Here is a 26612-nt window from a genome sequence, read left to right as displayed (position 1 = left end):
GGATACCAGTGTCGCACGTCTCAGTGCAGTAGCACCGGGTTTGTTGGTTTCTAAGGCCAGGATTAGAACCAAACTGGCAACTGAGAGAGTGTAATGATAGCACCATATAGTCTGAACAGTTGTTAATGTGAAATTGTTGTTCCCTTGTATTTTGACTTGAGCTATTAATTGTGTAAAGAGTTAATAAATAATATCCTGGTCATTATAACCACTGAGTCCATGTCCTCTGTGCTGCTGCATCCTCTTACCTGTTTACAATACAGCAGCCAAGGTTCCTCTGCTGCATCAGGTCCCCTGGGCAGTTTGTCAGCCATCCAAGTGCATAATTCTCCCCCTTCTCCAAGACCCTTTCTGCAAACTTTCTCTACCCCCCAACCCCTAACTCAAGAGGACAAGCTCTTTTCTACAATGTATGTTTTCTACTTACAGTGTGTCCCATCAGATTGCTCAGGAGGGTGGGCACCAGTGTGATTTCTTGAGGGCAGCAGGGGATTTTCTTCCTTCCTGAGTGGTGCTGCTCTGCTCTCCTGTGCCACAGTGTGTACTGACTGGTGCCGCCATCTAAGACCTGCCGCCCTAGGCACTGGACCTCCAGTGCCTAGTGGCAAATACAGCCCAGTCTGCATTATGACCCTGTGAATCATGCCCCTTTGGTAAAGACCATAAAAATGTACACTAAATAAAAAGGCCCATATCTCTAGAACTGTATGGCAGATTTAAGAAAAAGAATACTAAGGGGAACAGAAGGAATAAAATAAGACCAAAAACTGGCTGCCAATGTTAACCTGGTGATAAGTCCAAGAGGACACTCAAAAGGCACAATAATAATTTGCATTTTGACACATACAGTATACCTATTCACTAAGGGGCCTTGTTGGAAATGTTACCGAATACAGTGTACACTGTCCGCCATGCCTATGTGAAAAATTAGGAGACTGTTGAAATACATATAACTGCGTCGTGATTGGCTGTTGATTTTTTCTCGTCTCTTCTTGTCTTTTCTGCATTTTTCATAAGTTCCTTAAACAGATCACTTTCATTGCTTGTATTAGAATCAGTGTAGGCCTCGTTCTCGTAACATTGAGAAGTCACTATCGGGGATTTGATGGATTTGTTTTTCTGGTATTCTGCTTCAATAAAATCATTGATGGCATCTTGTTCCGTCGGTTCAGCATTCAGCTGGTTAACTACCATGGAAGCAGTGATAATGAAGGCAAAAAATCCAATGACCAGAATGACAAACCATCCAGAGTGAATCTGTTCCACGGACTGATCTTTGGTGGAGCTGCTCAAGGATGTAAAGTTGCTTGATGTAACTGGTGCGGAGCTTGTCCCCAAGATTTGTCTTCCGATATGCTCCATTCTAGCATCCATAGCACAACCTGGAGCAAGAAGGAAAGTTTATTATGTCATATAAATCTGGTGTATCTCCAGGACCTTAACACACTATTAAAACATAGCCGGACCCCTACAATCAGATGTTATCTGCACACAAACCAGGTTTCCTTCTCCTTCTGGTAGCTGTAAATGTAGTCCTAAGTAAATTCTTCAGTCAGTCTCTTTTCCCCTCTCTCAGTCATAAATATTATCTCCAGCACTTTCCTGGTTAGTCTTAGTCTTGTGGCAGCTGTAAATATAGTCCACAGTTCGTTTCCCAATGAGTCTCCTTTACCTCTACTGCAGCTGTAGATATAGCACAAAGAAAATTTCCGACCAGTCTCCTTCCACCTCTGGCAGCTGTAAATATAATCCTCAGTCAGTCATGCAGTCAGTCTACATACTTCTGTGTTGTCAGCTGTAAAAACCATTCCCAGTAAGTTACCCAACCTGTCTTCTTCTACCTCTAGCAGCTGTAACTATAGTCCACATTAAGTTCTACAGTCAGACTGCATCCACCTCTGTCAGCCATTAGTTCCCAATCAATTTACACGACATTCTCCTTATATCTATGGTAGCTGAAAATATAGTGCCCAGTAAGTTCCCTGCCACTCTGCTTCCTTTTCCGGCAGCTGTAAATATAGCCATAAGTATAGTAAGTTCTTTAGTTAGTCTCCTTTCTCCAATCAGCCATAAATATAGCCCATGGTTACTCTTCTAGTAATTTCCCAGTCACTTTCCTTCCACCTCTGGCATCTTTAAATATAGCAGTCGGTAAGTGTAGCGCCCCCACTGCCGCAGGGCCGAGGGGTACCCGGTGCCGGGCCTCTGAGTCTCTGCTCTGGGGTTGTCACGGTGGTTAGGCCCGGTCCGTGACCCTGCCGTGGGGCGCACAGTGTAATAGGTATAACGGATGAGGGTGATGAGGCTGTAGTGGTGCAGTGCAGTAAATAACGAGGACACCAGGTTGCAGTCTCTTTACCTCTTTACTGAAGATCTCTGGGTCCTCAGTCCAGAATACGGTTCACCAGGCTGCGCAAGTCCGGCCGGTCCGATGGCACCTCCAGAGTTCTCTTCACAGGTGGAAATCGGTGCCTTCCTACTAGCGCTATGTGTTGTGGTCCTTCCCTGCTGTGCTTACGGAAAGTCCCCACAACTGTTGTGTCTGTTTCTTAAGTTCCCTCACAACTCAATTAGATGATGTTCTGCTAATCCTCCGTCCCTCCCTGGTGTTCTGGTTGGGACGGCACCCGTTTGACGGGTAGGCTCGGAGCTCTTCCGGGACCCTAGAGTCGCCCCTCTCCACAAGTTGCCCCCCAAGACTGCATAGGTGATTTAAGTTAGACAGCCCGCCTTAGACTGACTGTCCTGCCGCTGTTTGAAGTATTGCTTGAAGCTGAATGTTATAATACTCCTTCGGCGTTCCGGCCACCGGTAGTGCGCCTCAGTAAGATGTTGCCTCGGTCTTACAGCACGACCCCTACTGGTATTTCTCCTTTTGCGTGATCTCGTTTCTCACTCAGCACAATCTATCTCGCTTCTAGTCCTTCCTTGGGCACCGCCGCTATGCTGAGCAGGCACGGTCCCGTTACGTTCGTTCAAGTTGCCAAGCCTCTGTCAGGATCCCACCCCTGACAGAGACCCTACTGTATCTTCCCCCACAACACCCTCTGCCACAAGGTGTTGCCTGGTTCCAACCCAGTCAGCTTTCTCATCTAACTTCCTGCCTGACCCCCAGGTGGGGAGTGGCCTAATGAATAGAACCCTTAGCTCCCCCCGGAGGCCCGACTGTGAAATGTATTGGTGTCTGTGATACCTGATCAGATGAACTCCTTCAGTGCCATCAGACGCACCATAGCTCCCCTTAGTGGCGGAGCCACAGTACTGCAACGACCAGGACTCTGGGGCGCTGCACTCCCCCCTGGTTAAACACAGTACTCCGGGACTGGGAAGAAAACAACAATACAAGTTAGCAAAAAGACATACAGTTTTGTTGAGTGTAATAACAATAAGTATATTTAAACAGGCTTCCCTTTATGGGAGGTAAGGACACTTGAACGTTACAAACGTGGTTAAATATCATAGCAACATGCTACAAATAACTTTCCTTACCCAACCGGGTATTCTACTAAGTGCAAAACTGTTGAACAATAATTTAACATTGCCTTTAAGGACATACACTCCGCATCCACTAAAGATCTTCTTATAATCACATTATAAGGCAATTTAACTTTTTCATTCTCCTTCTTTAAATCTGCAGGACCGCCTGTCCTAACGGCGCCAGACCTACTGCCTCTCCTTTCTTACAGGACCGCTCCTTTCAGCCCGAGCCTTCTGTCTGTTCAACTACTATACACAGTATAGAACATAACATACTTTCAATTTAAGAGCACTGAGCCATCTCTGTATGGCTCCTATGAGGACTCAGGGTTTACCTTCTATCCTAATTATCTATCAACGTAATTAACCATTTTCTTTACACAACATCAAACCTTCCCATTATTTTTCTCACTAACATGCATGTGCAGCGCCCCAGAGTCCTGGTCGTTGCAGTACTGTGGCTCCGCCACTATGGGGAGCTATGGTGCGTCCGATGGCACTGAAGGAGTTCATCTGATCAGGTATCACAGACACCAATACATTTCACAGCCGGGCCTCCGGGGGGAGCTAAGGGTGCTATTCATTAGGCCACTCCCCACCATAGTGGGTAAACTGGGGGTCAGGCAGGAAGTTAGATCAGAAAGCTGACTGGGTTGGAACCAGGCAACACCTTGTGGCAGAGGGTGTTGTAGGGGAAGATACAGTAGGGTCTCTGTCAGGGGTGGGATCCTGACAGAGGCTTGGCAACGAGAACGAACGTAACGGGACCGTGCCTGCTCCGGGTAGCGGCGGTGCCCAAGAAAGGATTAGAAGAGAGATAGATTGTGCTGAGTGAGAAACGGGATCACGCAAAGGAGAAATACCAGTAGGAGTCGTGCTGTAAGACCGAAGCAACATCCTACTGAGGCGCACTACCGGTGGCCGGAACGCCGAGGGAGTAGAATAACATTCAGCTTCAAGCAATACTCCAAACAGCGGCAGGACAGTCAGTCTCAGGCGGGCTGTCTAACTCAAATCACCTATGAAGTCTTGGGAGGCAATTGTGGGAGAGGGGCGTCTCTAGGGTCCCGGAAGAACTCCAGGCCTACCCGTCAAACGGGTGCCGTTCCTACCCGAACCTCAGGGAGGGACGGAGGATTAGCAGAACATCATCTAGTCGAGTTGTGAGGGAACATCAGAAACAGACACAACAGTTGTGGGGACTTTCCGTAAGCACAGCAGGGAAGGACTACAACACATAGCGCTAGGGGAAGGCACAGATTTCCTCCTGTGAAGAGAACTCTGGAAGTGTCATTGGACCGGCCGGACTTGCGCAGCCTGGTGAGCCGTATTCTGGATTGAGGACCCAGAGATCTTCAGTAAAGAGGTAAAGAGACTGCAACCTGGTGTCCTCATTATTTACCGCGACCTGCACCCCACAACTGCACCGTTACAACACCCCTTATTGCACCGGACGTCCCCCACTGACAGACAGGGCCACGGACCGGGTCTAGCCACCGTGACAACCCCAGAACTGAGACTCAGAGGCCCGGCTCCGGGTACCCCTCGGCCCTGCGGCGGTGTGGGGGCGCTCCAACTTGGCGTCACGAACAGGATCTACTTAAGCCTGAAGAATCAGGTCATGTGTGCCTTGGAACTGTGATTTACTGTGCTTGGACTGTACTTTATTGCAAAGACTGTGTGCTGCGCCACTTGCCGCCAAAATACGCCGCCATTGCAGCGCTGAGGAGAGCGCCGGAAGAGAAGAGGGGCGTGGAGTGGGCGTAGGCAAGCTGGAGAGCGCGAAAAACAATGGCCGCCCAGTCTAAATATTTCTGCACGGTGAGGACGTGTCCGTCAGCGGCAGAGATCCGCCTCCTAATCCTCAATGGAGGGCGAAGACCGAGAAAACGACACCGCCCACGAAGGAGAGAGCGGGAAAGAGACCCGGAAGCGACCCACGTGGAGGACGCCATGGCCAGCAGCTCTGAACCCGACAGTGGGGTTGAAGTGGAAACCTCCCCCGACTACCCGGATGAGCACAGCAGCCCGTCTTCCGTGGACAACACCAGATTCCTGAGGGCCGAGATGGAGGACTTATTCAACCAACTTCTCCAACTGAATGTGGGGGTCCAGGCTCCGCGCTTAGTGGTGCCGGCAGAGAGTTCCCGGACATCGGAGACCTCACCGGAGGAACCAGCGGGACCTGTCGCGGAAAGTGAACTCGCACCGGTTGGTGAGTCCGCCGATCCTGCCCCGCTAGCAGAGGGTGTGTTAGTGGGCCCCGTTGCAGCGCCCCCTTCCCCTGGGACTCATAAGCTCCAACGTCTGTTGCCCTGGGAGGAAGCTACGGGCATGGAACATCGTATGAAGGCCCCGATCACACCAATTACCCTGTCCTGCGAGACCCGTGTGGAGCGCACGGTATACCGCTGGGTGAACCCCGGACCCGACCTCATGGGATTCCCCGGGGTGGAGACGCGGGAAGGGGAGATGGTGCAGGCCCTGAGCTGGGACACATACCAGGCCCAGCTGGAACAGCAATGGAAGGAAGAGGATGAGGCGTACCGGGCTGGGATGGAGGCTTATCATCAGAAGGACCTGGCAGTAAAGGATCGGGCCCGCAAGGACCCCACCGCTCACCAGGCCCCGCGCAGGCAGGGCATCATCACCACCTTTAAGCTCCGAGGAGGCTGGGGCTTTATTAAGGAACCGGGGTTATACGCGGAGGTCTTTGTTAACCGCCGGGACGTTGAGTCGCATCTCAGGGAGGGCCACCCCGATCGAGACCTCTACCCAGGAGACAGTGTCATCTACACCAGACATTTTGGGGAGAAGGGGTGGTTCGCTCTGAATGTGCGCAAGAAGAGGTCAATGGAACCCCCGCCCAAGGTGCCGGAAAGACCGGCCCCTGTAGCCAAAGTGTCCCCGTGTGACCGGTCGGTGGCCACCTTGGTCACCCCCACCTGTACATTAACGGAAACTGTGACCTGCAGTCTGGCCACCACCACCACCACTGTAGTGGCCAAGGAGGCGCCTCCTCGAGTGACCGGTGTTCCTGCTGTGCCAGCACAGAGAGAAGTGGGGACACAGACCTTTATTACCGCACACGACCTGGTTGTGCAACAGACCCGAACCCATGGGGTGTACCTGGCAGCGGGAGTGGACCTGGAACCTGGGCTGCAGGGGTTCACCCGCCAGGTGGCGCCTCGTGGGGGATTCTGAAAAAGAGTAAGCATGAATGCTTTAAGAAAGTGTAAATAGTTCTTCTTTTAACTGTTTGTTTACTGTTGCTGCTAAACCCGTTCAGGGTTAATTCCTTATGGATCCCTTTGTTGACCCGGGATCCTTGTTGTTTTGTTTATTTTTTTCTAAGTTTTTGCACAAGTCTTAAAAACTGCCGCAATCATGAACAGTGCATGATACAAACTTCTTGTACATAGTTCACACCTTCTTAAGGGTGTTTCCTACTGGTTTTACTTAGAAAGAGACTCTTTGCGAAGATACCGCACCGGAGCCTTTGCTGAGTATGGACTGGTAGCTAGAGAACAAATGCTACCTCCTGAAGACTTGGTCCCTTCTTAAAGGGGACATCCACGTGTATATTTGAAGAATCGTATTGCTTTAAGATTGATGGATAGCAATAATGTCTTGATGAGCGAAAGTGATGATAATTCTTACATGTAAAAGTTATATGTATTTGATTGGTTAAATGTAGAGAAATGCAGATGATGTTTCCAGAAAGAAAATAGTAATGAAGATTGATGTTATAAGGGGATAGTTGAGAATGTTGATAAGAAACTAGGGATAGAAGGTAAACCCTGAGTCCTCCATAGTAAGTTAGTTATTGTAAAGAAAGAGTTAATAATGTGTTACAGAAGACAGAAAGTGAACCCGTAGGGGTTGGGTAGTGAGTCCTCCTAGGAGCCATACGTAGACGGCTCAGTGCTTCTAAAACTGAAAGTAATGTTATGATCTATACTGTGTATAGAAGTTGAAAAGGCAGTAGGCCCTGGCTGAACGGGGCGGTCCTGTAACAGAAAGGAGAGGCAGTAGGTCTGGTGCCGATAGGACAGGCGGTCCTGCAGATTCAAAGAAGGAGAATGAAAAAAGTTAATTTACCTTATAATGTGATTATAGGAAGGTCTTTGGTGGATACAGAGTGTATGTCCTTAAAGGCAATGTTAAAGTATTGTTCAGCAATTTTTGCACTTAGTAGAATACCCGGTTGGGTAACAGGAGTTATTTATAGCATGTAATTTATAATGTTTAATGTTTAACCATGTTTTGTAACGTTCAAGTATTCTCACCTCCCATAAAGGGAAGCTTGTTCAAGTATACGTATTGTTATTTGCACTCAACAAAAATTGTATGTCTTTTTGCTAAACTTGTATTGTTGTTTTCTTCTCAGTCCCGGAGTACTGTGTTTAACCAGGGGGGAGTGCAGCGCCCCAGAGTCCTGGTCGTTGCAGTACTGTGGCTCCGCCACTATGGGGAGCTATGGTGCGTCCGATGGCACTGAAGGAGTTCATCTGATCAGGTATCACAGACACCAATACATTTCACAGCCGGGCCTCCGGGGGGAGCTAAGGGTGCTATTCATTAGGCCACTCCCCACCATAGTGGGTAAACTGGGGGTCAGGCAGGAAGTTAGATCAGAAAGCTGACTGGGTTGGAACCAGGCAACACCTTGTGGCAGAGGGTGTTGTAGGGGAAGATACAGTAGGGTCTCTGTCAGGGGTGGGATCCTGACAGAGGCTTGGCAACGAGAACGAACGTAACGGGACCGTGCCTGCTCCGGGTAGCGGCGGTGCCCAAGAAAGGATTAGAAGAGAGATAGATTGTGCTGAGTGAGAAACGGGATCACGCAAAGGAGAAATACCAGTAGGAGTCGTGCTGTAAGACCGAAGCAACATCCTACTGAGGCGCACTACCGGTGGCCGGAACGCCGAGGGAGTAGAATAACATTCAGCTTCAAGCAATACTCCAAACAGCGGCAGGACAGTCAGTCTCAGGCGGGCTGTCTAACTCAAATCACCTATGAAGTCTTGGGAGACAATTGTGGGAGAGGGGCGTCTCTAGGGTCCCGGAAGAACTCCAGGCCTACCCGTCAAACGGGTGCCGTTCCTACCCGAACCTCAGGGAGGGACGGAGGATTAGCAGAACATCATCTAGTCGAGTTGTGAGGGAACATCAGAAACAGACACAACAGTTGTGGGGTACTTTCCGTAAGCACAGCAGGGAAGGACTACAACACATAGCGCTAGGGGAAGGCACAGATTTCCTCCTGTGAAGAGAACTCTGGAAGTGTCATTGGACCGGCCGGACTTGCGCAGCCTGGTGAGCCGTATTCTGGATTGAGGACCCAGAGATCTTCAGTAAAGAGGTAAAGAGACTGCAACCTGGTGTCCTCATTATTTACCGCGACCTGCACCCCACAACTGCACCGTTATAACACCCCTTATTGCACCGGACGTCCCCACTGACAGACAGGGCCACGGACCGGGTCTAGCCACCGTGACAACCCCAAAACTGAGACTCAGAGGCCCGGCTCCGGGTACCCCTCGGCCCTGCGGCGGTGTGGGGGCGCTCCACATGCTGGACACCACGTCTACCCCTACGGGCCCACTGCATCCTTCTTCTCGCTTTCACTTTCTTTCCGGAACATCATCAGCATTTCTTCACAATTAACTAGTTAAATACATATAACTTACTCATGTAAACATTATCATCATTTTCTTTCGTCAAACATCATTGCTACCTATCTTAAAGCAATATCATCGGTTAAGTGCGACAAATGAACATCCCCTTTAAGAGGGGACTAAGTCTCTATGAGGTAGCACGCCTTCTTAGGCTACCAGTCCGTACTCAACAAAGGTTCCAGTGTGGTATCTTCACAAAGAGTCCTTCTTTAAGTAAAACCAGTAGGGAGCACCTTTAATAAGGTGCAAACTATATACAAAAAGTTCGGATCATGCACTGTTCATGATTTCAGCAGTTCTGGAAACTTTGTGCAAAACTTGGAAAAATCAAACAAAAGCAAAACAATAGGGATCCCGGGTCAACAAAAGGATCCCCTTAAAAGTTAACCCTGGACGGGTTTTAGCAGCATCAGAAATCAACACACCAACAGTTAAGAACTATGTACATATTTAAAGCAGTCATGCTTACTCGTTCTTCGGGGAAGAAGGTGGTTTCCTCCCGGGCCTCACCAGACCAACGGGTCGTCCGGCTGGTTCAAGGATCGGGTCCCGCCCCAACAACGACAGAATCCCTCGCCGGGATGTTCTTTTCACCGAGGCCCCGGCACGCCCCCAAGGTACATGGTGGGTCCGGGTTCTCCGCTGTTCTTCAGGGTCAGGTTCTGCGGCTTTTCCAGCAGGAGATTTATCCTCTGATGCTCCGGCAGTGGCTTGGAGGGCGACGCACCGTTGGACGCCCCGCGCCATCCAGCCAGCCTCTCCCGTAGCCCTCCTCCATCGGGTGTAAGTCACCGCATCACCTGGCTCCAGGTCGCGAGGGAATCTTCCTCCGCAGGGCTCCACCTCCTCCCGGTCCACGTGAACTTGTAGCGGCTCCCCGATCTCTTGTATAACCCCGCGTCCATGTCGGGGGTTGAAGGAGACCACTACACCCCAGTGGGACAAGGGGACCTCTGCAACGGTGGTCAGATCAACCTGGGTTGCCGGTTGTGGTCGATCTCTCCATGCAGCCACCAAGCGCCGCAGGTGTTCAGCCTCTGGCATGAGCTTCAGGCCCTGCGTCTGCAACGCACTTTCAGCCGCGGCCGGGTTGGAAGGAGCAGGGGACACTGGGGACAAGCAGACCTCCGTGGGCTGGCCCAGCCTAGCGATCACGCGGGCATCGGTTTCCAAGCGGGCAGCGATCCGCCGAGCCTCGGCCGCGGCCATACACTCCTCTGACGGCGGCCGGGGAGGTCGGCCCATCGTTGGCTCTGCAAGGGTCAGCTCCCGCAGTGACGGCGTACCCTGGGCCACATCGGGCTGCCCAGCCTCTCTCCGAGTCCGATCATTCCCATGCGGTGCTTCCAGCGTCGCCATCTTTATCTCCTCTCCAGTGTCTTCTTCCCGCGGTCTCTTTCGTGGGCGGCCCCGTCTCCATGGTCTCCACCCTCCAAACAGGATCAGGAGGCGGACCTCAGCTGTTGACGGACACGTCCTCAGGACACAGAAATATTTAGACTGGGCGGCCATGGTTGTTCGCGCTCTCCAGCTTGCTTACGCCCACTCCACGCCCCTCTTCTTCTGCGCTTTCCTCAGCGCTATGATGGCGGCGAATTTTTGGCGGCAAGCGACAATCCACAGTCTTTGCAATAAAGTACAGTCCAAGCACAACAAATCACAGTTCCAAGGCACACATGACCTGATTCTTCAGGCTTAAGTAGATCCTGTTCGTGATGCCAAGTTGTAGCGCCCCCACTGCCGCAGGGCCGAGGGGTACCCGGTGCCGGGCCTCTGAGTCTCTGCTCTGGGGTTGTCACGGTGGCTAGGCCCGGTCCGTGACCCTGCCGTGGGGCGCACAGTGTAATAGGTATAACGGATGAGGGTGATGAGGCTGTAGTGGTGCAGTGCAGTAAATAACGAGGACACCAGGTTGCAGTCTCTTTACCTCTTTACTGAAGATCTCTGGGTCCTCAGTCCAGAATATGGTTCACCAGGCTGCGCAAGTCCGGCCAGTCCAATGGCACCTCCAGAGTTCTCCTCACAGGTGGAAATCGGTGCCTTCCTTCTAGTGCTATGTGTTGCGGTCCTTCCCTGCTGTGCTTACGGAAAGTCCCCACAACTGTTGTGTCTGTTTCTTAAGCTCCCTCACAACTCAATTAGATGATGTTCTGCTAATTCTCCGTCCCTCCCTGGTGCTCTGGTTGGGACGGCACCCGTTTGACGGGTAGGCTCGGAGCTCTTCCGGGACCCTAGAGTCGCCCCTCTCCACAAGTTGCCCCCCAAGACTGCATAGGTGATTTAAGTTAGACAGCCCGCCTTAGACTGACTGTCCTGCCGCTGTTTGAAGTATTGCTTGAAGCTGAATGTTATAATACTCCCTCGGCGTTCCGGCCACCGGTAGTGCGCCTCAGTAGGATGTTGCCTCGGTCTTACAGCACGACCCCTACTGGTATTTCTCCTTTTGCGTGATCTCGTTTCTCACTCAGCACAATCTATCTCGCTTCTAGTCCTTCCTTGGGCACCGCCGCTATGCTGAGCAGGCACGGTCCCGTTACGTTCGTTCAAGTTGCCAAGCCTCTGTCAGGATCCCACCCCTGACAGAGACCCTACTGTATCTTCCCCCACAACACCCTCTGCCACAAGGTGTTGCCTGGTTCCAACCCAGTCAGCTTTCTCATCTAACTTCCTGCCTGACCCCCAGTTTACCCACTATGGTGGGGAGTGGCCTAATGAATAGAACCCTTAGCTCCCCCCGGAGGCCCGACTGTGAAATGTATTGGTGTCTGTGATACCTGATCAGATGAACTCCTTCAGTGCCATCAGACGCACCATAGCTCCCCTTAGTGGCGGAGCCACAGTACTGCAACGACCAGGACTCAGGGGCGCTGCATAAGTTCTTCAGACAGCCTTTTTGCTCCACTGTCAGACAAAAATATAGCCTTCAGTTATTCATCCAATCTATCTCCTTACCTCTCTTGTCAGTTTTAAAAAATGTCCTCAGTAAGTTCCCCAGTCTTCTTCTACTTCTGGCAGCTGTGAATACAGTCCACAGCAAGTTTTTCAGTCAATCTCCTTCGTTCTCTATCAGAAAAATTTATAGAGAGTGTATTTCATTCTGAATATGCCTCAGAGTTTGCAGAGGTGAATAACTAAAAGGATTTCATCTTTATTTAGAGGACCTTGGACCTCTTGCGATACATGAACATGCGTCAAGGTGCCAGCCAGCAGAGGCAGGACTGCAAAAACAACCGCGTGCATCCGCACTACAGTGTTTACAGAACTCTTTTACTTTGCAAGGCTGAACCCTACTCATTTCTATGGGAGTAGCGCCTCTGATGACCAAGACCTAGAAGCAGCTGTTCCCATCTTGACTATGAAAGGATGAAAGGCTGACTTGTGAATAAGCCTTCAGAAGGGTTGTCCACTACTCGGACAACCCCTTATGAATGCCTTTGTTTCCTGGCCAATAAAATAAGAAAACTTATACTCACCTCCAGTGTCGGTGATGTCGGCACTGACTGTCCCAGGGCTCACGTGACATTGTTAAGTCACACAATCCCTGTAACAAATCGGAGGTGGCTTCATTCTCCTTTCTTAATGACATACTTGACTCCGGGAGGAAAAGAGAGAGCAGCAGAAGCTCTCACTTTTTCAGGATGTCCTAATTTGTCCAAAGGAGGGGAAAATAATGCCACCCCTGATTGGCTGCAGGCATCGCATGACATAACAATGTCATGTGAGCCCTGGGGAAGCCAGTGCCGACACCGCCGACACCAGAGGCGAGTATAAGGCCACGTTCACAGGTTCAGGTCAGTATTTTACATCAGTATTTGTAAGACAAAACCAGGAGATGAACATTCAGTGGAAAATTATAATAGAAACACGTCACCACTTCTGCATTTATCACCCACTTCTGGCTTTGGCTTACAAATACTGATGTAAAATACTGACCAAATACTGAACGTGTGAACATGGCCTATGTGTTATTATTTTAATGAGGAAAACATAGGGAATCAGAAGGGGTTGTCCGAGTAGAAGACAATCTCTCTAGTAAGGTGGGAATCCAGTTATTCATAGACAAGATAGTCACAACCTAATTATGTCTAAGGCTTCTTTCACACTAGCGTCGGGCCGAGGTTACAGACGCTAGCGTTGTCTCCGCCGCACAACGGGGCAGCGGATGCATTTTTCCAGCGCATCCGCTGCCCCATTGTGAGGTGCGGGGAGGTGGGGGCGGAGTTCTGGCCGCGCATGCGCGGTCGGAAATGGCTGACACGACGCAGCAAAAAACGTTACATGCAACGTTTTTTGTGGCCGACGGTCCGCCACAACACGGCGCAACCGTCGCATGACGGTTGCGACGTGTGGCAATCCGTCGCAATGCGTCGCTAATGTTAGTCAATGGAGAAAAAACGCATCCTGCAAGCACTTTTGCAGGATGCGTTTTTTCTGCAAAACGACGCATTGTGACGGATTGCAGTTAACGCTAGTGTGAAAGTAGCCTTATCCTGTGATTTAGTATGTTGCCTAAAGGGCTGTCCTTCACTTATATTCATTTTTCTCAGAGAAATTGCTGAGAGTAAGCAAACAAGAATACACTATGAGGAATGCAGAAAATTAGAATTAATTTAAATCAGGCTTTTATGTTTCATGTAGGTTTTTACGTTTTTTTCATGTTATTTTTTAATTTTTTATTTCACTTGGGGCATATCTAGCGGAGACATGCATCCACCCCGGGCGGGGACTCGTGATGCCTGATGCAATGGTCTGAGATGGTTACGCTTTGACGCCCCAAGGAGTGGGATTTGTCTGTTTTCTAAAGCCAGCTGTCAAGCTGATAGCCGACTCAGAGAAAGTGTAACATGTCAGGTCCCTGAATTCAATTGTACTCACATCTTTCAGGCATGAAAATAATTGAAGAAACCCTGTGTCACGTACGGATCCCCATGGCACTGTGGTGGATCAGACAAGACGGGTTCCTTTTTAGGAGCGTAAGTTGCAGGTAGAGTAGGCACGGCGCAGGAGCTGTAACTTGGGCTTGTGCATCCAATGTCAGGTCTTCTAATCGGATGTCCAGCATTTGTAGATGGAACAAAATTTTTGCAAGCTGCTCACCCTGGTAAAACAACTGATGGTAGAGCTCCCTGTGCGCAAGGCCAGGGGGATCAGCGGGGTCCATCGCCGAAGCAAACTATCACGCAAGCAGGTGGCACAAGTGGTTTGTGGACCCACTGTGCCAGAAGGCCAGACTTACTTAGGAGGGGCATAGCTAAGCAGCAACCTGGTGTTCACTGGAGATCCTGATGGCGGAGTCAGGCTTAAGTTGCAGGTAGCCGCCAGGTCCCACTCCTAGCCAGTACCCAGTACTGCAGCTGCTGACCCCAAGAGTCAGGTATGCAGACACGGACTGGATTCAGGCTCCGTTCTGACTGCTTCTTGGGCAGAACGGATACTGACACAGAGTGACAGGCATGACTGGATTCGGAGACTGGTTTTAGCAGTCCAGATATACGGAGTACACGTTCAGACACACAGGTCTTAGGAACTGATTCAGGCACTTTACACACATGGACCAGGGGATGAGGTTCAGGCAATGGCCACACATGGACCAGGGAATGAAGCTCAGGCACTGGCCACAAATGGACCAGGGGATGAGGCTCTACCTTGACCACACACGGACTAAGGAACCTAACAACTCACTAGTAGGAGGCCAACACAATAATGAATTCAGGTTGCTTCGGCACCTTCCTACTGGGTAAATACCAAATACCTCCGCGGGATTGGCTGGGGGCATTTTACTATGTGGGCATGCTGTCCCGTTAAGAACAGGGAAGCACGCGCACTAGGCACACCGCCGAGAAGTGTGGTGCTCACAAAGACAAGGAAACAGCGAGCATGCCGCGTGGCCGGGGCAGTGAGTATGTGGCATCCCTGCATGGAGAGGGAAGAGGAACTATGCAGGGGCACCAGCTTTAGTGTTATACCCTGACTGCTGACACTTCTGGGTTCTGGACAACGTCAGCATAGTGATCAAGTCATCTGATCACACTGCTGAGGTCACTCTCCATCACCACGTAGAAGCAGAGAGCATCAGTACACCAAGCACACCAATAGAGTTGAAGATGTGTAAGGAAAGAGTATGAGCAATGGGGTGCCCTGGGAAATGGGCGAGGAAGTAGTATGAGAATGGGAGGGTGGAGACAGTATGGGGAGCGTGTGGAAGGGTATGTGAGGAAACAGTATTGGGGAACGGGCTGAGATAGAGGGAATGGTTGAAGAAGCAGTATAAACATAAGGGCAGGGAGGTAAAGTATGAGGAGACAGTATGGCATGGCAGCATTGAGGAGAAAAAAGTGTTCGTGGCCACAAAATAGAGACTGAGTAGCGTGGGGTCCAGTACATAGAGGGAGCAGCATGGGGAACAGTTTGGAGTGGGAGCAATACGAGGGGGACTTGGCCACATTCATGTTTCCTTCAATGTCAAACAGTCGTCCTGTCACTGCAGCTTAAAAACACCCCATAGCATGATGCTGCTACCACCATGTTTCACTGTTGGGATTGTATTGGGCAGATGATGAGCAGTGCCTGTTTTTTTCCACACATACCGCTTAGAATTATCACCAAAAAGGTCTATCTTCATTTCATCAGACCAGAGAATCTTATTTCTCATAGTCTGGGAGTCCTTCATGTATTTGTTTAGCAAACTCTATGCGGGCTTTCATATGTCTTGTGGAGCGCCCCCCCACGTAAGGGCAATGGGGTACTCGGAACCGGGTCTATCTCTCTCGGTTCGGGGGGGATGTCACGGTGGCCCGACCCGGTCCGTGGCCCTTCTGAGGGGCGTCCAATTAAAAGTGAAGTAGTTTGTGTAGTAGTTGGTGGACGTTGTAAGGTGCAATGAATAACGCAGACACAAAGGTTGCAGTCTCTTTACCTTTTACTGAAGACTTCAGGGTCCACAGTCCAGAGTACCGTTCACAGGGCAGGCAGAGTCCGGCCGGTCCGAAGGCACATCCAGCGTTCCCTTATCCAGGTGGAAATCAGTAGCCTTCCTACTAGCGCCTGTGTGTTGTAGTACCTCCCTGCTGAGCACCACGGGATAGTCCTCATAACTTTCGTGGATGTTTCTGATGTTCTCTCTCTCTCTGTCCCCCAGATGCTATGGATAGGACAACCCGTATGACAGGGTAGGCCTGGAGCTTATTTATAGGGACCCTAGAGATGCCCCTCTCCCACAATTTGCCTCCGTGTCTTCATAGGTATTAAGGTCGGGCAGCCAACTTGGAATCAACTGTCCTGCCGGTCTCTGAAGTAATGCGTAGAGCCTATTACTCCCTTGGTGTTCCGGCTACCGGCTACGCGCCTCAGAAGGAGGCTGCCGATCTTGGGGCAGAACTCCTCCCGGTATTATCTCCTTGTGCTGTGATCTCGTTTCTCACTCTCCACAATACAATTCGCTTCGTGTCCTTTCTTAGGATGCTGCCGCAATGGGTGCAGGCGTAGCTCCGTAACGTTCTGTCTCGTGCTTGGCCTCTATCAGGATCCCACCCCTGACAGGGACCCTCTGTCTGCAGCTCAGATGTTCCTCCTTCTCCCCCTGTCTGCCTGACAGGTCCTTTCTGGTTCAAACCCAGGTAGCTTCTGACTAACTTCCTATCCAACCCACCAGTTTTGCCAGGTAACTGTGAGGAGTGGCCTGATAGTACCTTTGCTCCCCCTGGTGGACTAGAGTGTGAAGTGTAATGTGTGACTGTGATACCTGGCAAGGTGAACTCCTTTAGTACCATCAGACGTAATATCACTCCCCCTGGTGGACGAGCGACATTACTGCAACGACCAGGACTCTGGGGCGCTGCACTTGCACTCAGGAGAGGCTTCCATCGGGCCACTCTGCCATAAAGGCCCAACTGGTGGATGGCTGCAGTGATAGATGACTTTGTTGAACTTTCTCCCATCTCCCTACTGCATCTCTGGAGCTCAGCCACAGTGATCTTGGGGTTCTTCTTTACCTCTCTCACCAAGGCTCTTCTCCCACGATTGCTCAGTTTGGCTGGACGGCCAGGTCTAGGAAGACTTCTGGTGGTTTCAAACTTCTTCCATTTAAGGATTATGGAGGCCACTGTGCTCTTAGGAACCTTGTGTACTGCAGAAATTCTGTTGTAACCTTGGGCAGATGTGTACCTTGCCATAATTCTGTATCTGAGCTCCTTGGCCAGTTCCTTTGACCCCATGATTCTCATTTGGTCTGACTTGCACTGAGAGCTGTGAGGTCTTATATAGACAGGTGTGTGTGTGGCGCTCCATGGTCCTGGTTGTCACAGTGGCATTGCTTTCCTCACCGGGAGAGTGATGTCAGGCTTGGAAGCAAGGAAGGATAACTTTCACCAGGTAAACACAAGCATGCAACATGTTCACACTCCAGGCCACAAGGGGGAGCTTTTGATCCTATTCCTAGGTGACTCTCCTATATATTGTGGTTTGGAGGGAAAGTTAGTTAGTTCCTGTCAGAGAGACAGAGGGTAAGGAAGCAGAGGGGCCATGCAGTCACAAGAAAGCGCTGCAGCTCCTGGACAGAGATAATACCGAAAGAAGAACAGATTGTAGTGAGTGTGTAGGAGAGAGAGGCACAGGCGAGTGACACCTGGGGAGGACAGCAGTAATTGGACTGTCTCCCTGGCAAAGCACAGACACCGGTAGCTGAAAGACCGAGGCTTTTGTGGGACTCTAAGACACATAGCAGAAACCAGCAGGACAGCTGGATTATACATCACCTGTTCTCACTAACACCCAGGAGACACAGTGACACATAGAGCCCGGGTCATTATAGAGACCCTGTAAAAATCCTCGAGTCACCTGTCAAACAGGTTTGGGTCCTATCCTTTATGGGGGACAGAGAAAAGAACTGTGAGGAGGACCTTATCAGAAGTCATAGGCAGTAAGGGACTAGAACAACACTGCGCTAGAAGGAAGGCTTTAATCTCCACCTGGAAAAGGGGACTCCCAACTTGCCTCCAAACCGGCCGAACCCTTCCTGTCCTGTGATCTGGTGCACTGGACTGCGGTTGCCTGAAGCTACAGTAAACCAGGTAATGACTGCAAACCTGTGTCCTCGTTCTTCACTGCACCTCTCACCATCTTCACCTATACACCGGGAGCCCTAGGGACCTACTTCACCTGGGAAGTTATGCCATCTAGCTGCCATACCATCACCCCAGAGGACCCCTTTAAGCAGCGTCGGTCCCTACTGACCGAATACCACAGGTGGCGTGACAAACAAACTTTATTCTCAAAACCCCTTTAAAGACATTCCCCTTTAATTGGGCGCCCAGGGCCACGGACCGGGTCGAAACCACCGTGACATCCCCTTTAAGCACCAGACCTGGTACTGAATACCCTACGGCCCTGGTGGGCCACTCATTTTTGGCGTCACGAACAGGATTTTGTGCCCTGGCATCGCCAGGTACTGTGTACCAAAGACTGTGACAGTTTGCGGCCAAAAACCACCATTGCCGCGCTGCGTGGAGCGCGAGGGGGAGGAGACGTACTTTCGTGGGCGTAGCCGGCCGAAAAGAGTGCGAAGAAAAGAGCAAACGGGTGCCGCGCTGAGAGGAACGCTGGAAGTGAAGTCGCCGTGCAGCAGAGTCAGAAGTGAGGACACCACAAAGTGCTGGACGGAGGACCGGGAACCGCTGCAGACTGCGCACCAGAGGAACCGTTACAGACTCTGGAGGAGAGACGCCGGCTTCTACCAGGATAGCAAGAGGGAAAAGCCATGTCTGACCCAGGAGGAGGATTGGCAGCGATCGCAGCCGCAGGTCCCATAGTACCCGCAGGCCCAGTGATGCCCCCAGGCCCCGAGATGGACACAGCCGCAGTCCCCATACTGCCACCAGGCCCCGCAGCTCCAACAAGCTGGCCGGACCCTGCCACAGCTACAATGCCCATAATGCCGCTGTCCATGCCATATTTTCCTGGAGCGGCTTGGCTTCCACAGTATGCCGGAGAGTCCCATACCTTAAGTGACTTTAGGGAAAGGCTCTGCAGCCTATTTGAAGTCTATCCCCTGACAGAGCATCAAAAAGTTAACATCTTAACTGGTCAACTGATTGGCGCAGCCCTAAGAAAGTTAAAATCTTGTTCGTGACGCCAAAAAGATGAGTCACCCACCAGGGCAATGGGGAACTCGGTACCGGGACCGGTCTTAAAGGGGATGTCACGGTGGCAGCGACCCGGTCCGTGGCCCTGGGACTAAATTAATGGCAAAGGTCTTTTAAGGGGTATTGTGATAAAGTCTGTCGTGACGCCACCTGTGGTTCTCGGTCAGTAGGGACCGACGCCAATTAAAGGGGTCCTCTGGGGTTATGGTATGGCGGCTGGATGGTGACGCTTCTCACAGGTGAAGCGGGGTCCTCAGGGCTCCTAAGGTGTATGGAGATGATGGTATATGCCGGTGAATGAGTAAAGGACATAGCGTTGCAGTCTTTACCTGGTTTACTGGACTTGTAAGCAGTTCATAGCAGCAGAGACATGGAAAATGATCCAAGTCAAGGGGAAGATGGATGGTGCAAAGTACCGAAAAAGAGAAAAACTTGTTCAGCTTCCAACAAGACAAAGCATGCTTATAAAGCAACACTGGAGTGGTTTAAGAGGAAAAGTGTAAATGTTTTGGAGTGGCTTAGGCAAAGCCCAGACCTTAATCCAATTGAGAATCTGTGGTCAGATTTGAAGATTGCTGTTCATCAGAGAAAACCATGTAACTTGAAGGAGCTGGATCAGTTGTGCCTTGAGAAATGGGCAAAAATCCCAGTGGCAAGATGTGGAAAGCTCATAGACACTTATCCAAAGTGACTTGCAGCTGTAATTGCTGCAAAAGGAGGCTCTACACAGTACTGACTTTAGGGGGTGAACAGTTATAGTATGCACACTGAAGTTTTCAGTAATTTTATCGTATTCATTGTTTGATTCACAATGAAAAGAACACTAAATGTTCACACTTGTAGGCATGTTCTTTATATGAACCGATGCAAACCCTCCAAGAAAACTGTGAAATTCCAGGTTGTGAGGTAGCAAAGTACAAAAAATGACAAATGGGGGTGAGCCAGAAAGGGGAGGAGGTGAGCTGTGACATTACCTATTGTATATCGGAAATCATAAGCTATCTTATAGAGCTGTTACCTCCTATTGTGATACTGACTGTGATGATAATAAAAAGTTCTCTACAGAAAAATAAATAGCTGCCTACTATGAGGATCTGATTGAAAATTGCAAGATTTCACTTTTTTTTTTTAATATAGTGGTGCTTGATAGTTTGTAAAAACTTCAGAATATTCCATATTTATGCCTACATTTTACCTAAAAATACAGCAGAAATCTTAAAATAGATAGATGGAAACAAATAAGTAAAAAATATTAGAATTTATATTTTTTTAATGAGGAAAATGAACCAATATCACGTCTAAATCGTATGTTAAACTTTACAATTAGTAGATAATTTTAAGGTGGCATTAGAGTCTAGTGTTTTCTATAAATGGGATGACAATCAAGTGTAAGTGGGCGACTTGGTTTTATTTAAAAAAAAAAATCTAGCAAAGTCTGATTGATCTTCACAACACGTTTTGAAAGTGTATCATGGCAAAAACAAATGAGATTTCTGAGGTCCTCAGAAGAAGAGTTGTTGATACTCATCAGGCTGGAAAGGTTACAAAACCATCTATAAGGAGTCTGGACTCCACCAATGCACCTTCAGACAAATTGTGTACTAATGGAGGAAATTCAAGGCCATTGTTACCCTCCTTGGGAGTTTTACCCAACAAAGATCACTCCAAGAGTAAGGCGTGTAATAGTATGTGAGGTCACAAAGGAACCCAAGGTAACCGCTAAGCAACTAAAGGTTTTTATCACATTAGCTAATGTTAACGATCATGAGTCCATCATGAGAACACTGAACAACAATGGTGAGCATGGCAGGATTGCAGAGAGAAAGCCACCACTCTCAAAACAGAAAAACTGCTGCCTGTCTACAGTTTGCTAAAGATCATGTGTACAAGCTAGAAGGGTAGTGAAACAATATTTTGTAGATGCATGAGACCAAAATTGAGCTTTTTGTTTAAATCAGAAGCGTTATGTTAAGGGAAAGAAAAAAAGAAAAATACCATAGCATAAAATCTTCATACCACCTGTGAAACATGGTGGTAACTTGGGCCTGTTTTGCTACATCTGGACCAGGACAGCTGCCATTATTAATGGAACAATGAATTCTCAATTATTCTCAATTTGTCCATGAGCTGAATCTCAAGAGAACGTGGGTCAAACAGCAAGATAACAACTCAAAGCACACGAGTCGTTCTACAAAACCATGGTTAAAGAAGAATAAAGGTGAAGTTTGGAAATTGCCAAGTTACAAATTCTGACCTTAATCCTATAGAAATTATGTGGAAGGAACAGAAGCGAGCAGGTCACGGGAGAAAAGCCACCAACAACATAACAGCGATGAAGCTGTTTTGAAGAGAGGAAAGGGAAAAAATTCCTCCAAGCCAACGTGCCGGTCTAATAAACAATTAGCGGGAACGTTTAGGTGCACAAGGAGGTCGCACCAGATACTGAGAGCAAAGGTTCACATACTTTTCTCACTCACAGACATATGATATTGAATCAATTTCCTAATTTAAAAATTGACAAAGTATTTTTACCCAGTTGTTTCTCTTTATCTGCCGATGAAAATCTGATGTCGTTTTAGGTCAAATTTATGTTAAAATATGGAAAATTTCGAAGGGTTCACAAACTTCCAAGCACTACTGTATACAATGGGAAATTAAAAGAAATGAAGCAAAAATGTAAATATATCTATCTAACTTGAATATGGTTTGTGTGATGAGTAGAACATTTTGTGCCCCTTTGGGCAGCTTGTACCTGTCCCTGCTCCGTGCCGTTTCTCACGCTCCTGCGGGGTATTGGGTGTCAGGTTTATACAGTCACTTCTACCTGTTGAGGATCAGGCCTTTGTAAGACTTTAGCTCCAGTCTATAATTTCATGGAATTATCGAGATCGGTGTTTTTATAATGATTTAATCCTTTCTTGTGTGCCTGATTTAGCATGAAGACAATGTATTAGGATTTCAGGTCTAACCGCCCCAGCTAAAGGCTGCATTAATATATATGGCAGCTATTTAACCCTTTCCTCACCCCCCTCCACCTGTACTCAAGGCACAGACGACTTTTAAAGCGTCACACAAAAGGGGTCACCTTATGAGCAACTCGGAAAGTTATTGGGGGTGAGCCCCGCCTATGTATATCGGGCAAACCCCCCAAGGTACAGAATTGGAGTCACCAATAGTAGATGACGCTCTTCATCCCATCCCAAAAAGAATGCTGACCCCAAAACTAACATAGACTGTGCCAAAGACCCCCCTCTACAAGCAACAAACCACAGATCAGACACCCCCAAACCTCTAAATAGATATATACACCCCCAGATTCAAATACAATATTCAGATCAGTCCCCCTAAAAAGAGACCACTGACTAAAACACCTTTTTTAAATGGACACCAGCCAGACCAGTACCCCCCATTTATAAAGACCCTTCTTTATGGAGGTCCCAGAAAAGATCCCCTTTCAAAGATATTCAGATTCCCCCCCCCCCCATGTTTACACAGACCCCTGATTGGACTCCCCATTCATGCCAATGATCAGATCCCCATTTATATGACCCAGGAACGATCACCCCCATTCAAACACAAGGCAGATCAGATCCTCATTTATATAGACCCCAGACTGGACCCCTCAATTTTACAGACTCCAGATCAGACCCCCTTTATTTATGCAAAGCCCAAATGAGACCCCTTATTTATACAGACCCCAGACTAGATGTACATCCTGTAGTCATTAGTGCCGCCCTCTTCATGCTCTGTCACCACTTATGGCAATCACCTAATTCCAGGGCTGGTGGTGGGACATTGTATGACGTGGCACCAAACAGGAAAGGGTGGTACATTTTAAAGTTGTGCCTCCCAGAGATAAGTACGTGACTGCTGGGAGTCTTCCTGCTGGGCCACCCACAGGTCCTGAGAATGGGGCCGTGGAACCCAAGGACCGGCTCTGCAGAACAACGTCTTGAATAGCAGAAGAGGAACACAAGCGCCACCTCCACTCCATTAATTGTCCATGGGACAAAAGAAAGATGCATATAGCTCTCCTCTATTCCTGGTGGTCCCATAGACAATAAACGAAGAAGAGCTCAACCATACACAACTCTGCTCTGATCAAAACGTAGACCCATTCTCAAGATCACTTGGGGTACCAACGATCAAACCCCCAGATGTCATCAACTTATCCTATATCCTACACAGATATGAGAGGGATGATAGATACAGTAGACCGGCAAATAGATAGATGATAGATAGATAGATAGATAGATAGATGATAGATAAATAATAGATAGATAATAGATAATAGATAGATGATAGACACATAATAGATAGATACGGTAGATAATACTGTAGATAGAGAAATAATAAATAATAGATAGATAGATAGATAGATAGATAGATAGATAGATAGATAGATAGATGGAGGACAAAAAATGGAGGGAGCACAGCAGTTAAAGGTAAAAAAAAGTGCTATTTAATAGCCATTTTGGGATATTAAATACCATTTTTTTCATCTTTAGCCGGTGTGCTGCCTGGGGGAACTGCACCCAGAAATTCTTTTGCCTGTTGCTGCTTTTCTTTTGTCGTAGATAGGTAGATAATAGATAGATAGATAGAAAGATAGATAGATAATAGATAGATAGATAGATAGATAGATAGATAGATAGATAATAGATAGAGAGATAATAGATAGATAATAGATAGATAATAGAGAAATAATAGATAGATAATAGATAGATAGATAGATAGATAGATAGATAGATAATAGATAGATAGATAGATAATAGATAGAGAGATAATAGATAGATAATAGATAGATAATAGAGAAATAATAGATAGATAATAGATGGATAATAGATAGATAGATAGATAGATAGATAGATAATAGATAGATAATAGATAGGTGATAGATAGATAGATAGATAGATAGATAGATAGATAGATAGATAGATAGATAGGTGATAGATAGATAGATAGCTAATAGATAGATAGATAGATAGATAGATAGATAGATAATAGATAGGTGGTAGATAGATAGCTAATAGATAGATAGATAATAGATAGATAATAGATAGATAATAGGTAGATAGATAGATAGATAATAGGTAGATAGATAATAGAGAGATAATAGATAGAATGATAATAGATAGATGATAGATGATAGATAGATAGATGGATAATAGATAGATAGATAGATAGATAGATAGATAGATAGATAGATAGATAGATGATAGATAGATGATAGATAATAGATAGATAGATAGATAATAGATAGGTGATAGATAGATAGCTAATAGATAGATAGCTAATAGATAGATAGATAGATAGATAGATAGATAGATAGATAGATAATAGATAGATAATAGATAGAATGATAATAGATAGATAGATAGATAGATAGATAGATAGATAATAGATAGAATGATAATAGATAGATAGATAGATAATAGATAGATAGATAATAGATAGATAGATAGATAGATAGATAATAGATAGATAGATAATAGATAGAATGATAATAGATAGATAGATAGATAGATAGATAGATAGATAATAGATAGAATGATAATAGATAGATAGATAGATAGATAGATAGATAGGTAGATAGATAATATATAGATAATAGATAGATAGATAGATAGATAGATAGATAGATAGATAATAGATAGATAGATAGATAGATAGATAGATAGATGGATAATAGATAGCTATTACTCACTGCCCAGGTAGTGTCTGCTCTCTCACCCAGGCGAGTCCATCTGAGCAGCCGTACGGTCAGGTACACATAGAGGCGGTGAGGAGGGGTTTATTGTACAGACCTGCTCTGCAGCTATGGGAAGAAAACTCCTTTTTCAGGTGTGGGGTTTAGACCGTGTCATTGTGACAGACAGAAAACTCTATTTTTTTTTAAATGCTAAAATATACAGGAAAGTAATGAGTTTCAACTTTTGTGTACAGACTACTAAAATGTGAAAGTGGCCATGTACATGTATGTATGGGGAAAAGGACATGAAGTTCAAGTAAAGGAGACTTAATATGGGCAAACACTGTGTTTTTAAGGGGGATGGTAAAATTGTCATCTTCCCCCTCCAAAATTTATATAATGGTCCGAGCTCCAAATCGGCTGCTTCTCTTACAACCACTCTCCTACCTCATAGGATAAAATTCTGGCCGTCTGCAGCAGCCACTAGAGGGAGCTCACAGCCAAGGAGTAAAGCACAGCAAGCACTGAACCTAAAGGGGATATATGGGACTTTAAATAAAGGCCTGTAGTTGGTAACAGAGGTACCTACCTGCCTGTTGTACACAGCGCTGGTCATTGACCGCTCCTGCCAGAGATTCAGCTACTTCCAGTCAACAAAGCAGCAGTGTCTCTTCCTGCTGACAGGACGGGACTACTGGCGTCATGCTGATTGACAGCCGGATTCTGCTGCCTAATTCGGGGAAGTCGCCTGTCAATCAGCATGACGCCAGTAATCCCGTCCTGTCAGCAGGAAGAGACACTGCTGCTTTGCTGACAGGAAGTAGCTGAATCTCTGGCAGGAGCGGTCAATGACCAGCGCTGGGTACAACAGGCAGGTAGTTGCCTCTGTTACCAACTACATGCCTACTTTATAAGTCTCAGATATCCTCTTAAGGCTACTTTCCCACTAGCGTCGTACGACGCACGTCGCAATGCGACGTGACGACGTACCGACGCATACTGTGCCAAAAAAACACAACGGGGCAGCGGATGCAGTTTTTCAACGCATCCGCTGCCCCATTGTGATGTCCTGGGAGGCGGGGGCGGAGTTCCGGCCGCGCATGCACGGTCGGAAAAGGCGGACACGACATGGGTGACATTATACCAGGATGGGGGACACTATACCAGGATGGGGGACATTATACCAGGATGGGTGATAATAAACCAGGATGGGGGACATTATACCAGGATGGGGGACATTATACCAGGATGGGTGATAATAAACCAGGATGGGGGACATTATACCAGGATGGGGGACATTATACCAGTATAGGGGATATTATACCAGGATGGGGGACATTATACCAGAATCTCACAAACATGAAGGTCCAAATTTTGCATCGGTCCTTCGGACTCTAGTTGAACCACAGGTGCTAGGACACTGTCACTAAGTCTGCCCATGCATTGTTGCAGGGGGCTGGGGTCCTGGCGGCTAATCAGTAAGTGAAGGCAGTGGTGGACAAAAATTCCTTTCACTGTAGTTTATGGTGGTGCCCCAAAGCTTGTCTGTTGTCAGAGTCTGGTATTGGAGTAGTCAGGTAAATGGGACAGAGCTGAAATACCGAACATCACCTATGTACAAAG

The 26612-nt window shown here is 47.8% G+C and overlaps 1 long non-coding RNA gene across 2 annotated transcripts; it reads right to left on the bottom strand.

The window, feature by feature from the left end:
* Positions 1–701: 701 nt before the first annotated feature.
* Positions 702–25089, bottom strand: LOC143815073 (uncharacterized). Of its 2 annotated transcripts, XR_013223672.1 has the most exons (3): positions 25005–25089; positions 12111–12221; positions 702–1382 (listed from the first exon to the last, which is right to left on the bottom strand). It is a non-coding gene; the product is annotated as an uncharacterized LOC143815073 (long non-coding RNA). The 2 variants fall into 2 exon arrangements; XR_013223671.1 differs by lacking the exon at positions 12111–12221 and having other exon boundaries at positions 25005–25069.
* Between the last annotated feature and the right edge of the window lie 1523 nt (positions 25090–26612).

This window comes from Ranitomeya variabilis, chromosome 3 (assembly GCF_051348905.1).
Source record: "Ranitomeya variabilis isolate aRanVar5 chromosome 3, aRanVar5.hap1, whole genome shotgun sequence".
Taxonomy (NCBI): domain Eukaryota; kingdom Metazoa; phylum Chordata; class Amphibia; order Anura; family Dendrobatidae; genus Ranitomeya; species Ranitomeya variabilis.
This window is presented reverse-complemented; position numbering and strand designations above follow the sequence as displayed.